This window comes from Lissotriton helveticus, chromosome 11 (genome assembly GCF_964261635.1).
Source record: "Lissotriton helveticus chromosome 11, aLisHel1.1, whole genome shotgun sequence".
Classification (NCBI taxonomy): domain Eukaryota; kingdom Metazoa; phylum Chordata; class Amphibia; order Caudata; family Salamandridae; genus Lissotriton; species Lissotriton helveticus.
This window is the reverse complement of record NC_136072.1, coordinates 243,899,466-243,911,779: the sequence shown is the minus strand read 5'-3', so window position 1 is coordinate 243,911,779 and position 12,314 is coordinate 243,899,466. Positions and strand designations below refer to the sequence as shown.

Sequence of the window (12,314 nt, the reverse complement as noted above, 5' to 3'; positions counted from 1 at the left end):
GAGCTCTGAGGGAAAGAGGGGTGGGCGGCAGGAGGGGTGGAATATTCCTAGCTCCACGACGAGCTTTTATTTCTGTTTTCATGGTCGTGGGACGCGAGGTCCCTCCCTTCGTGGAGAATGGGAGAGGATGGGGACCCATCTGGTAAACAAAGCCCGCAGTATAAATGTGGGAGTCGCCCTGTCACTAGGCGACAGAGATAGAGGACAGATAACGTGATGCGGGCTCGGATCCACTGTAGTAGATACAGACTGAGCAAAGGAAGGGAGGAGAGAGAGAAAAAATACTAACTTCTTGGCAGAGTTTAGCAACTGAAGCTCGTGTTCTGTTTCTGCCTGACTAACGCTGCCAAACAAGCTTTGTCATTAGACTGGAACACGCTCCACGAATGTATTTAAAATAAGCCAGGCTTATTGACCATGGCGAAGTAAGTTAGGGATTTGTGCATCGGCGTCGAGAGTAACATTAGCGCGCATTGACTGCTGAAGTGTTAATGTAGGCGCTGTGTCGCTTTTAATACCGCAACAAAAGTGTAGTGCACAGATTTAGGAAACTGTCAGTACCAGGAGAGAGGCTGTCGAGGACTGCGCTGCCGCTCCAGCTGCGGTCCCAGCGGCTGCGCCTCACCACCACGCCTTCTCCTCAGCACATCTGTAAGTATTTACAGTCCTGTGTGTTCTCACTGTCGAATGTTGCTCGTTGACGCTCAATCACTGCACTCCCCTTCGCTTGCTTGGACACGGTGCCTGTGAAGCTGTGAACGATTTGGGGGCATCGCTCGTTTTAACAACCGTCACCTTGGTAACCACTGGTAAGTTTTCGGGAAGTACAATTTATGTAGCGCTTTCTATCTTGACGTGGCGCTTGAAGCGCTTTGCCCGCAACATTGTTACTCGCTTCGCTTGCAGATTCTTTCTTTCAAAAAGTTAAGGGTTGGAATTGTGTGGCACAATAAGTGCAATAGCCTCAACCGCGGGTACTCTAGAAAGCAAATATATACTAACGTGGCAAAAGAGGTGCTTAAACTTGGAAATAAGAATGCATTGTAAATATGTTTTTCACTTACACACCACGCTGTGGCTTGTTATAATGCAAACATGTTCTTATTAAGCAACGTCTACGCTTTGCATATTTGGTGTTACCTTGCTGGGTTATGTCTGTGGGTCGAAATGTGTCCCTCTCTTTTACAGGAAATAACTTTTTGGGGGATACGGTCGTTACAGAAGCATATATATTCTGTGACCATGTACAGAGCTCCGCTGTCTTTGGGCTAGATTCGTCCTACAGAAATGCATATACATACATAAATACAGACATACATACATGTCATTTGCGTTTATTGACCTGCGTCACGTTTCAGCAATTTGAAAGTACGCCAGAGCTTTGAGCTATGTTTCGAAGGCAGGGGAGCAGCTAATAGACTGATTTGCTATTCTCATAAAAGTATGTTTTCTAATGAGGATGACAGTTTAAAACGTTAAGTGATAATGGCCAGAAATTACAAAGCATAGTGTTATGGGGGTGTTTCTGTGTTAAAAAACATATTTGCATGCAGACATTGACATTCATTTTGCAGTGTGAAACCAGCCACATATGGGGGCTGCAGCCAAGTTGCTTCTCTGCCTTGCGTCAAAGAGAGAGAAAAAAATGCAGCATATCTAATAAGATATCTCTCCCCCAGTGCTGGCGCACTTTTGGCAGCGCGCACCCTACTGCAAGGGTGTGTGCGTTCTCTGAAGCATAGGTTTTGAACTGGAAGGGGGTACTTCTAATACAAGGATTATCTTTTAAGGCGTTTCTCACATTGTATGTGTGCTGTACAATGAGGCACATATGCAAAGTTTGGAAAACAAGGAGAAACAAAAACAATTCTGCTCATTAATTTTACCTCAAGGAAGCGCAATATTGTCCCTCAAATCCCTGTCTACCAATGTTTGTATACAGGGACTTCTGTCAAACCCATGGGTGGTTGTATGGAAACTCCCATGCACCGCCCATAGAACACTCCCTTGACACTCAGTAATGCAAAGCGATTGGCATTACTTTGGGATCCTAGCCTACGCAAATCTTGATTTGTGTTGGATAGTAAATCCCACCCCAACCCCATTGCGCGGGCTTGCGTCCCAAATGAGACATAAACTCTGCACAAAGCATTAATAAATCTGAGCTCTTAGATCTTAAATTGACCCATAACTGGAGATGGAAGAATCTAGCCCCACCATCAAGAATTCAATACCAATTGATCTGAGATGCTCTAAAGACCTTGTTCAATTTTGCAAAGGACTAAAAATGCACTTCTCTAAAATCTGCGTAAGTTGATTTGATTCACTGACCACTTGCTTCTCTTTTCTGATCACAGAGCCTGATTCTCAGAGGTAAGATCACAATTTTCTGCACGTTTACTATTTTTTTATATTCATAAACTCTGATTTAATAGTAAGTTTATGAGTGCAGAGACTCTGCAGTTTTGGAGCTGAGAACTGCTCCTATCAAAAGATAGGACTGTCCTGTCTTTTTATGTGCAGAGTTCTCCGCCCGACTCCAGAATTATTTCAGTTGTAAACTTACTGTTAACTCAGAGTTTGTGAATAGCAAACTAATTTCATACATGTACAAAAGTGTATGTTTACCTTCGTGAATCAGGCCCTTTGTCTTCCTTTTTAATCTCTCCTCATCAACTCTGCTTATCTACCCACCTACTCTACCCTTTCTCTTCTTGTGAACTTTAACCATTTTCTACTCCAGGCCTCTCCCTCAAATGTCTCCATTCAGACGTCATTTACCCAGTCTTATCCCCTACTTGAATTCTACAAACCCATTCTGCTTCCCCGTCAGCGCTCGCTGTCTTCGCATCCTACTTTTTTTTGCCTTACCCCCTCATCTAAACTCTTGACTCCTTATGTCTTGAGGACCCCAACTTGAAGGTTCTCCCTTATTCCGAATTTCCTAAAGCTTTTTTAAAACCACTGTCTCGGTCTTTTCCTCCTTCCTTAGTCTCTCCTCTCACGCCCCTCTGTCCACCTCATCCCCATGGCATTCAGCCTGCTGTGTTCTTCTTTTATTTATAATTTTCTCTCCTCCATTTACATCTTTCTGGTGATTTTGTAACTGTTGTCATTATCTTTACCAGCTAAGCTCTGCTCTCATTAAATGTGTCTGTTCTGCATAAGCTGCTTGACACCTTCTCTGTTGAGTTGTGGTGAATAAAAATGAGAACTGAATGAAAATAAAAGACATCTCTGACTGGTGTTCTTTTAAAATTTAGTAAGGGGGTGGTAGATGTAACCTTTACGTTGTTAAATAAACCTTAAAATCTGACGTTGTACATGTAAAGATTTGAATTTATGCAAATACGTTCTCCAACGTGTTCTTGTGAAAAGTAAGCGATGAACAACAAAGGATTATGGGGCTGTATTTGCAGCTTTTTGCTGCAATGCAGCTCTGTTTGCTGCCCTCTGCTGGTGACTCTGTACATTGGTTGACTGAACTCTTATGGACATGGCAGCCCTGGGTGATAACATTAATTAGAGTTTAGCTGAATTCGAATAGTGCCTATCAGAATAACCCAACTCAAGTGTAAATATTTTATCAAATTTGGAACAATGATAGACTGGGGCGAGCCGTTTTAGATATACAATATATGACCTCCATTCGTCCCAGCTATATTATGTACAATAGCTGCATTTGCACAATCATTTTCTCCGTACTTTTTGTGCAATATCACACAATCATTTGAACATTCGCAACGATTGACTATAAACATGATATGGAGCCAAATTAGCCAACTGCAGATGTTGCTGAAAGATTGCTAATGTATTGATCACACAAATATTTTTGCTCGGGTATATACTCACTAAAATGTAATATCGTATATAAGATCAAAATTATAGTTGGAACTACCAGCAAAATTCATCTAATAATGTATCAAATTATTTTTGTAATGAGAAATGTTTTCAATTAAACAGTACAGTATATCAAAATTACATTCACAACCTTCTTAGCTGCTGTGATACCAGCATGCATCCATCTCAGCCAAGATTCATTGGCATACTAGGTGATACATGGCAGATCTGGGGCTCAAGACTCATTGTCAGAGTACATACATTGAATCAGTGCTATACATCTTTGCACTAACATCTGCACTGATTTTCAGAAGCGAAAAACTATGCAAGATGACAAATTAGAGGAGTACTTTCAACAGTCAATCAAATATTGCTTTGCTCTGGCCAGTCAGTGCATGGATTGGTGAAAAATGGCCATGTCCTGGTGTAACTCTATGTAATTTGGTCTTATTTACTCTATTTGCAAGTCTCGTGATTTGGCAACCATTTTATGATTGCCAGTAGCACTTTGAAACTCAAAACAAGTGGCACCTTTCAAGCTTCCTTGTTGTGGCTAGAGGCTCAGGATACATGTATTAACAATGATGTCTTATTGCACACACCTTAAGGGGTTCATGTACTCGAGGCACTGCATTTATGTTAGTGGCAAAGAATGGCACTGGGAAACAGTTTTAAGCACATCTTTGACATTCGACTCCAAAGAGTAACAGCATGAAAATCAGCAGACACTTTTCCAAAAGGCAAAAAAAGGATATGGCTAAGAGAAAAATGTAATTTTGTTAAGATTGAAGGAAATCAAATATCTAAACCTAATTGATAATAGAGATCAAAGTGTAAAACACAGGGAAAAGTAACTTCTAAGGGTTGAAAAAAATGTAATTAGTCTAACACGGACTGCAAGGAAAACTGTAGAATAAAAGAAGACAGGTGTTAAATCTAATGTAAAAGGCAAAGCAAAATAGGGAAATGTCCATAAACTACACATACAAGACTATAGACACTTCAAAAGGTTCTTTGGAAAACTCTTAAAAATTCATCATAAACATCAAACCAGTAAAATACCTCATGTTTACAGTGACCACTTTAGTGTTCCTGTGTAATACTATGTTTACCCAAGTGATCCTAACTTTGGCAGATAAGGTAAAGTCCATAAAGATAAGGCTATTTTCCCGGGATCTCCCGGTGTGGCCAATGGGGGTAAATCACTTTGGAACCCAAATCATCTGTATCCACCATTAATTACATGGTGACTTGATCACATCTTAGTGTAGATTGTAAAAGAAAATTAATATAACAAATGTAAAGTGCATTACTCTCAATCAATCCGGGGATTGTGCAGCGCACTACTCACCCATAAGGGCCTCAAGTTTGCTGGGAGGGTGCGGCACCGGTCAGTCGTCTTGAGGGTCTTCCTGAAGATGTGCAGAGTAGGGGCACGTCTGATGTTGATCAGGAGCTCGTTCCAGGTCTTTGCCGCGATGTAGGAGAAGGCTTTTTCACCCGTTCTGGCTCTGCAGATGTAGGGGGTTTCAGCGAGGGCGAGATCGGCGGATTGGAGGTTTCTCTTGGGTTACTCTAATTGCAACACAACAATAACAACACTAAAATCATAAGATAACAGAACGTTTTTCAAAGTTAAAAGTTGGGTGCAATGGTTTATTAAAAATACGGCATTCTTAACATGGTTAATATTGTTAGTGAATGTGCTGTACAGTATATGATTTGAACTAGTCACTATGGGCCAGATGTAGGTAGGCTTTTACCGGGTGGTAACGGCCGAATTCGGCCGTTACCACCCGGTAAAAGCAATTTGACATGTAGGTCCCTGTAATTTACAGACTCGGTAAATTTACTGATAGGTAAATTTACCGAGTATGTAAAATACCGAGTCGGTATCATTACTGATTCCGGAAAATTGGTATGTAGGTGGGACTCTTCTGAGTCCCACAAGCAGTACAAAATCGGTATTTTACCATCAAATACTACTTGATGGTAAAATACCGTTTCTGGTGTGCATGCACATGTGTGCATGCACACCTATGCCATATGACAGGCAGACCTGCCCTTAGGGCAGGTATGCCTGCCACATGGCACCCGAGCCTCTTTTGGGGGTGCCAGAGGGTGTCAAAGTGACACCCCCTGCACCCTTGTGACAGTCGGTATTTTCCGATGTGGTAAATACCGACCTGTATATGTCCAATCAATCCTATGGGCTTCAAAGCCCATAGGAATGCATGGGCATTAACTGGTTGGTATTTACCACATCGGAAATTACCGACTGTTTCCGATTCGGTAATTGCACATCTGCAATTACCTACATCTCGGTATTTTTATTTTCCGACCTCTGAAATACCGAGTCGGTATGACTCGGTATTTAAGAGGTCGGTAAATAAAATTTACCTACATCTGGCCCTAAGTGTGTAAATGTCTAACATAATGTACTACAGAGCACAAAGCAATAACTTAACACAAAGTAAAATAAAAACACACAATAGTTAACAAACAACACAACAAAATCCAACAAAAATCACAACTACAACACCACCTAGCAACACCATACCACAACACCAGAACACAGAAATGCAGCACAACCTAACACAACACAACACATTCACAAATTTGGGTTATGTTGTTATTTTGTACTGGTGGGGTATTGTGGTTGGGAAACAACCTTTACATCGCGGTCTTTACACCGCAATACATTTACATCGCAGTCATTACAATGCAAGTCGTTACAACGACTTGCGATGGATGGCGCTATACACTAAGGATAGTATAACTTACTATTACAACACCTTCCCTACTGTTACGTAGGCTTGAGTTTGAATAGTAAATCATACTATTCCTAAGTCCAGTGCCCTCCAGCGCAAGTCGTTGTATTGACTTGTGTTGTAATAACTGCGATGTAACGTACCGCGATGAAAATCATCACGTTGTAACGTCACATATTCATTGTGGTTTGTTGTTGTTTTGCTGTACTACATTGATTTGTGCTGTTACGCTGTATTTTTGCATTCTCTCTATTGCTGTTTTGTTGCGTTTTGTTGGTGCGTATTAATGTGCTGTGTATTTATCATTGTGTTATTTTAGCATTGCCAGGTTGTGTTGTATTGTGTGGTTTTGCTGTTTGTGTGATGTGGCGTTTTAGTGTGGTGTTCTAGTGCTGCTGGTCCTTAAAGGCAATCTGTTTGAATTTGTACAATTATTCTTGTCACACATTACCACCTCTAGAAATCTGCTTTTTTAAGGGGGTAAAAGATGTTTGCATCAAGCACTGCCTTATTTATCAGCCAGGATATTTAATAGCACCAGCCAAAATGCTTTGTTATCTGGACCTTGGTTGTGTAAATGAAAATGTTCTTAGAAATCTGCTTTCACAACGAGGTGAATGACGTTTGCATTAAGCACTGCCTTACGTAATAGAAAGGACATTTATTAGCACCATCCAAAATGTTTTGTGATCTTGCCCTTAGTTGTCTAAAGGAAAACTTTCTTACTGGTCTACATTCAAAACAAGTGTTGGAAACCACCAGGAGTCTCGTGTTAGCTGCCTGTAGGAAGCTCCTGGCCAGATCCATGTTCTTCTGCTGAAAGATGCGCAAGAGCAAAACCCACAGGCAATTAAATGTAGTTGAAACATTCCAAGCAAATTCACAGCGGCATAAATGTACATGGCACACAGTTATAAGTGTCAGTGCTTAGCAGACATTCATTCACACTTGTTAACTTTTTTACTCTTTTTCTATGTGCGTAAAGCATTTTTCCAAGGAGAAAAAACCCTTCTCTTGTTCTCTCACTAAAGTGTTAGGGAACAAGTGTTATGCACCTCATCCTTCTCATCCTGGCTATATTGTATCTTTATACCTTGACAGGAGTACATTTCCAACTGTTTCCAGATAGAAGTCAGAAATGGAACATTAAATTATTTGGGATGTTGAGAATACCGACCAATTTGCATGCTTATTGTTATTTGATATAGGTGTCATTGTATATAAGAAGAAATCAATTTACCAGAGTAAATTCATGTTTTGTGAACTCAACCAGGGTCAGACTTGGACAGAAAATAGGTCTAGGCACCAAATTAAAAGTTGTCCCCATTAGCAAATAAGGTAGCTAAAAAACGTGGTTCACATTTGGAAGTCAGGGTCAATTTAAACTTATAAAGACAAGTTGTATAGTTGTTTTGCAAGATATGTGAGAATATATCTATGTGAGCTTCCTGCAGCAAAAGGAATAAATGATGGACCTAATGCTGAACAATGCAAAAATTCACCCCTAGTCACAATGAGCTGGGGTTAATCAATCATTATTTTGCTCAGCACACCACCCCAGTTTAGAACCAGCCATATATCAAATCAGTCTTGACCCTGTGCCTCATGGGAACAGTTCAGCCCAAACTGCCAAGCCAGGTCCTTCCTGGACCAGAAACAAGCATCCTGGGACCAGTTTCAGGGCATCACCCCTCATCAGCCAGGCTAGCTTAAATCCAGTGGCACAGTGAGCTCGGGTCCCACGTCTGGGGATGCCCTTCCCTCTTAGGGTGTCAAAAGCAAGAGGAACAGAACGATGGACGGAATACTGAACAATGCAAACATTCATGCCCAGTCACAAAGATCTGGGTTTAATCTACTGTTCTTTTGCTCACCACACCACCCCAGTTTGGACCCATCCATATGCAAATCATTCCTCACCCTGTGCCTCCTGGGAACAGTCCAAGCCAAACTGCGTAGCCAGGTCCTCCCTGGGCCAGAAACAAGCATCCAGGGACTGGATTTGGAGCATCACCCCATCATTCCCACTCAGAGCAACTAAAGCAAAAGGAACAAATGATTGATGGAATGCTGAACAATACAAACATTCATCCCCAGTCACAAAGATCTGGGTTTAATAAATCGTTCTTTTGCTCTCCTCACCACCACAGTTGGGACCCAGCCATATGCAAATCAGTCTTGACCCTGTGCCTCATGGGAACAGTCCAGCCTGAACTGCCAAGCCATGTCCTCCCTAGACCAGAAACAAGCATCCTGGGACCAGTTTTGGGGCATCACCCACCATCAGCCAGGCTAGCTTTAATCTAGTGGCGCAGTGAGCACAGGACCCACGTCTGGGCATATCCTTCCCACTAAGTGTGACAAAAGCAAATGGAACAAATGATGAACGGAATGCTGAAGAATGCAAACATTTACCCCCAGTCACAATGGATTTAATCCATTGTTCTTTTGCTCACCATGCCATCCCAGTTTGGACCCAGTCATGTGCAAATCAGTCTTTACCCTGTGCCTCATGGGATCGAACTGCCAAGCCAAGCCAGGTCCTGAATAGACCACAAACAAGTATCCTGGGACAAGCAATGTTTGTAGTAATTTCAGAGACAGCAATCGTAAAAAACAGGCCTAGCAGACCATAAACTGGCCCACAGACTGCCAACACACTGACATGTAAGACCAACTCATCAGGCACTGCCTGATTGCCCTATTGTGCAAGGTGGACACCAGTGAAGTAAAGTGCATTTTTCTAAGTTTTCGCTATCTACCCCGAAGTCAGACTTCGCGGTAAATAGCGGCCAAAAATTGCGATTTTGCAATTCTAAAATGGTTCATGAATTGCATTAAGGAATCTCAAATAGAGATTCCTTAAATGCAATTCCTCGCAATTTAGCGATTTCGCAATTTGCGATTTTTGCATTTGGGATGATGAATCCCAAATGCAAAAATTGCGCTCGCAAAGGGCCAGATTCTCAGAATCTGGCCCTTTGCGAGCCGATTTTCCGTTGATGAATCTGGCTGAAAGATTTGGAGTAAGAATAACACATCTATACTTCTTTATATGCAATTATTTTTCTAAACTTTGATCACAAAATTAATGAGCTACAATATTCCCATATTAAAAATCCCACACTACAGGTGCAGATATTTAACATTATGAATCATGGTTCTGTTCCTACGCGGATGCAGTACCATCTTGATTTCGTTATTTCTAATAAGACATTACATAAAAAGCAAGCAATGCAACGAGCAAACATTCACATCAGTCCACATTTAGTTTCCTCCTTACTGTGCTTGCTTCCCATCCATCATTTGTCCCCCCTACACAGAAAAACCTCCCTCTCCACTTTAATGTTGACTCTCGTGACCCCTGCAACCCCAAGCGAATATGTAAAAATATTTATCACATCAACTTTTTTTTTAGCGAGCCTGATATCTGCTGAGAAAGCAGCCAGGGGTTCCTGATGTCAACTGTAGTAAAAACAGACGGCTGTTTCTTTTTCCTTGGTTGTTGGTTTGTTTTCACACATGCTGAAATCACTCAGTTCCCAGCTCTGTTCCCAGATGACTTTTCGTCCCCAGGGACTCCTTTCGGCCTCTAATAGAAGATCCTCGAGCGACACTGCAATTGGGAAACTTGTTCCAAAGGGACATTTCGTAATAATGTAGGTAGAATTAACTTGATTTTTTCCATTGGAACCTAATGGACTAAGATGGTTACTGGGACAGTTCTGCAGTAAGTATGTAGCTCAAAAAGGATATTCCTCAGCCTAGGGGGTCGAAGAAGGAGTTCTGTACATTATGGGAAACGATAATTCTCTTTGGCTGCTATAATGACCACAGTTATTGTAAAATAACGTATGAAGTATAAACAGAGGTCTCTTCCTCTGGCATTTCAGAATAGGCCTTGACAAAGCAAATAGGGCTGGCTTTTTTGTTATAAGTAACTGTAATAGAAGCAAATCCCAAAATGAAACACCACCTTGGGCTACAATAATATGGAAACTTGGAGTAGGGCCCTTTTGCTAAAAACAGAGCTCACCTGTGTCCTTAGAGTAGAGTGTTATGAAATGGAGCAAGAAGATCAAGTGTGTGCTACAAGAGGTAAATTTAAAAGACTTATTCAACAAGGAAGCCCATTTGAGATACTTTTATTTTTTAAAGAGCAGTATTTCCATTCCATTTTTAAGAAAGCCTATGTATGTTCATGTCTTCACCTTGTGAACAAAAAAGCTGTAAATCCACCTATATGCTATCATTCCATTCAGCAGAGTAAAACAAATGAAAGCTGCAAGCGTGAGTACTGACTATAACTATGGGCCTTATTTCGAGTTATCCAGAAAAACAATGGTTCCTGTGGCATATTACTTTTCTGCTACTTAATGAATATATCAGGCTCAATAGCAATTCAATCATTAGAGGGAGGGTGGCAAGGAAAAGAGAGACACACAACTGTGCTGGTTCAAAACATTTTCTTGTATTTCAAAATGAAAACGAATAATACTGTAATTTGACTGCGACATACATATACTATGCAAAGTGCAATGTGTCCCAAGTGATATAGTGAGCGAAACAAAAACATATACAATTGAGTGAACTATACAGGTTTCAGCTGTGACTATTTACAAAAGAGGAAACTAGACTCAGAGCGATTATTTCAACCAATAGTTGTACAGCTGCTATACAATTATAGGAACTGTGTAAGTCTGGTTCGTTTCCTAGTGCGTCGACGGCGTTTCGACCCTTAGGATGGGGGTCTCGTCAGGACTGGGCAGTGAGGGACGTCTACAAAAATAAATAAGAAATTGTGACTCTATGTATGGTCGCCATGAATATTAAGTATTCACGGAAAATTACCTTGCAAAGGGGTATGTATAGCCCATGCGTGAGGAAGTAAAATAAATTTACTTACAGTGAACCCGGCCGGGCACTGTCGAGAAGTGAATAAACCAAGAATTAGTGACGTACATTGGGATGTAAACTATATAATACAAATCAGGACTAATACAACATCTCGACTTACCACTGTGTATAACAGCTGGTAACGTGTCCTATTTAGATTTTGGCGGTCAATGCCGTCGCTGCGCAGAGTATCCAGAGATTATCTATAGTAAGAAACGCTGTCTCAGTAAGATAGTCCGAGTATACAATATATCCAAAAGTTCACTGAATACAATAGCTCTCTTATTCATACCTGTGCGTATTCGTGGTCCAGCTCAACCGCTGCCTCCGATCATTTGTATGATACAAGATTTGTGTCGCGCAGTACAACGTCATCACGGTTATAACGTGATACGTGACGTGTGTAGATAAAATAGAAAGAGGACTAGCGGGGGTTTACAGAGTTCGGGTCCACATACTAATGTATTAAAGTTAAAATTGTTATGCTGTGTCGCAATAGGGATGTATCCCTTGCAAGTTTGCACCCAATATTGACTCTCCAGGACTCAAGTCTACTATTTATGAGTCCAATTACACAGTGTGTGTATTAACCATAAGGATCGCGAATGTCAGTCTCTTTGTTAATAAAACCAATGTAAGATATATAATAACAACCTATATGGACATTGAACTCATCATTTCATATTAATACAGCGAAATGTTGCACAAGTATTCAAATCAACAATGCATCCATTACAGCGATATTATTAGGCAGATGTCTACATTATTGAGGCAACTTTATATACCTCTGAGTGTCAACAACTATAT

General features: G+C 41.0%; 1 protein-coding gene across 2 annotated transcripts in view; it reads left to right on the top strand.

Moving 5' to 3' along the window:
• Positions 1-213: 213 nt before the first annotated feature.
• AGTR1 (angiotensin II receptor type 1) overlaps positions 214-12,314 on the top strand; it is a 164,239-nt gene continuing 152,138 nt past the window's right edge. The window contains exon 1 of one of the 2 annotated variants that reach the window (XM_078668063.1): positions 214-651. The gene's annotated coding sequence lies outside the window, so the exon portion shown is untranslated. Of the gene's footprint in view, positions 810-12,314 lie in introns of both variants that reach the window. The other variant, XM_078668062.1, reaches the window with a different exon arrangement.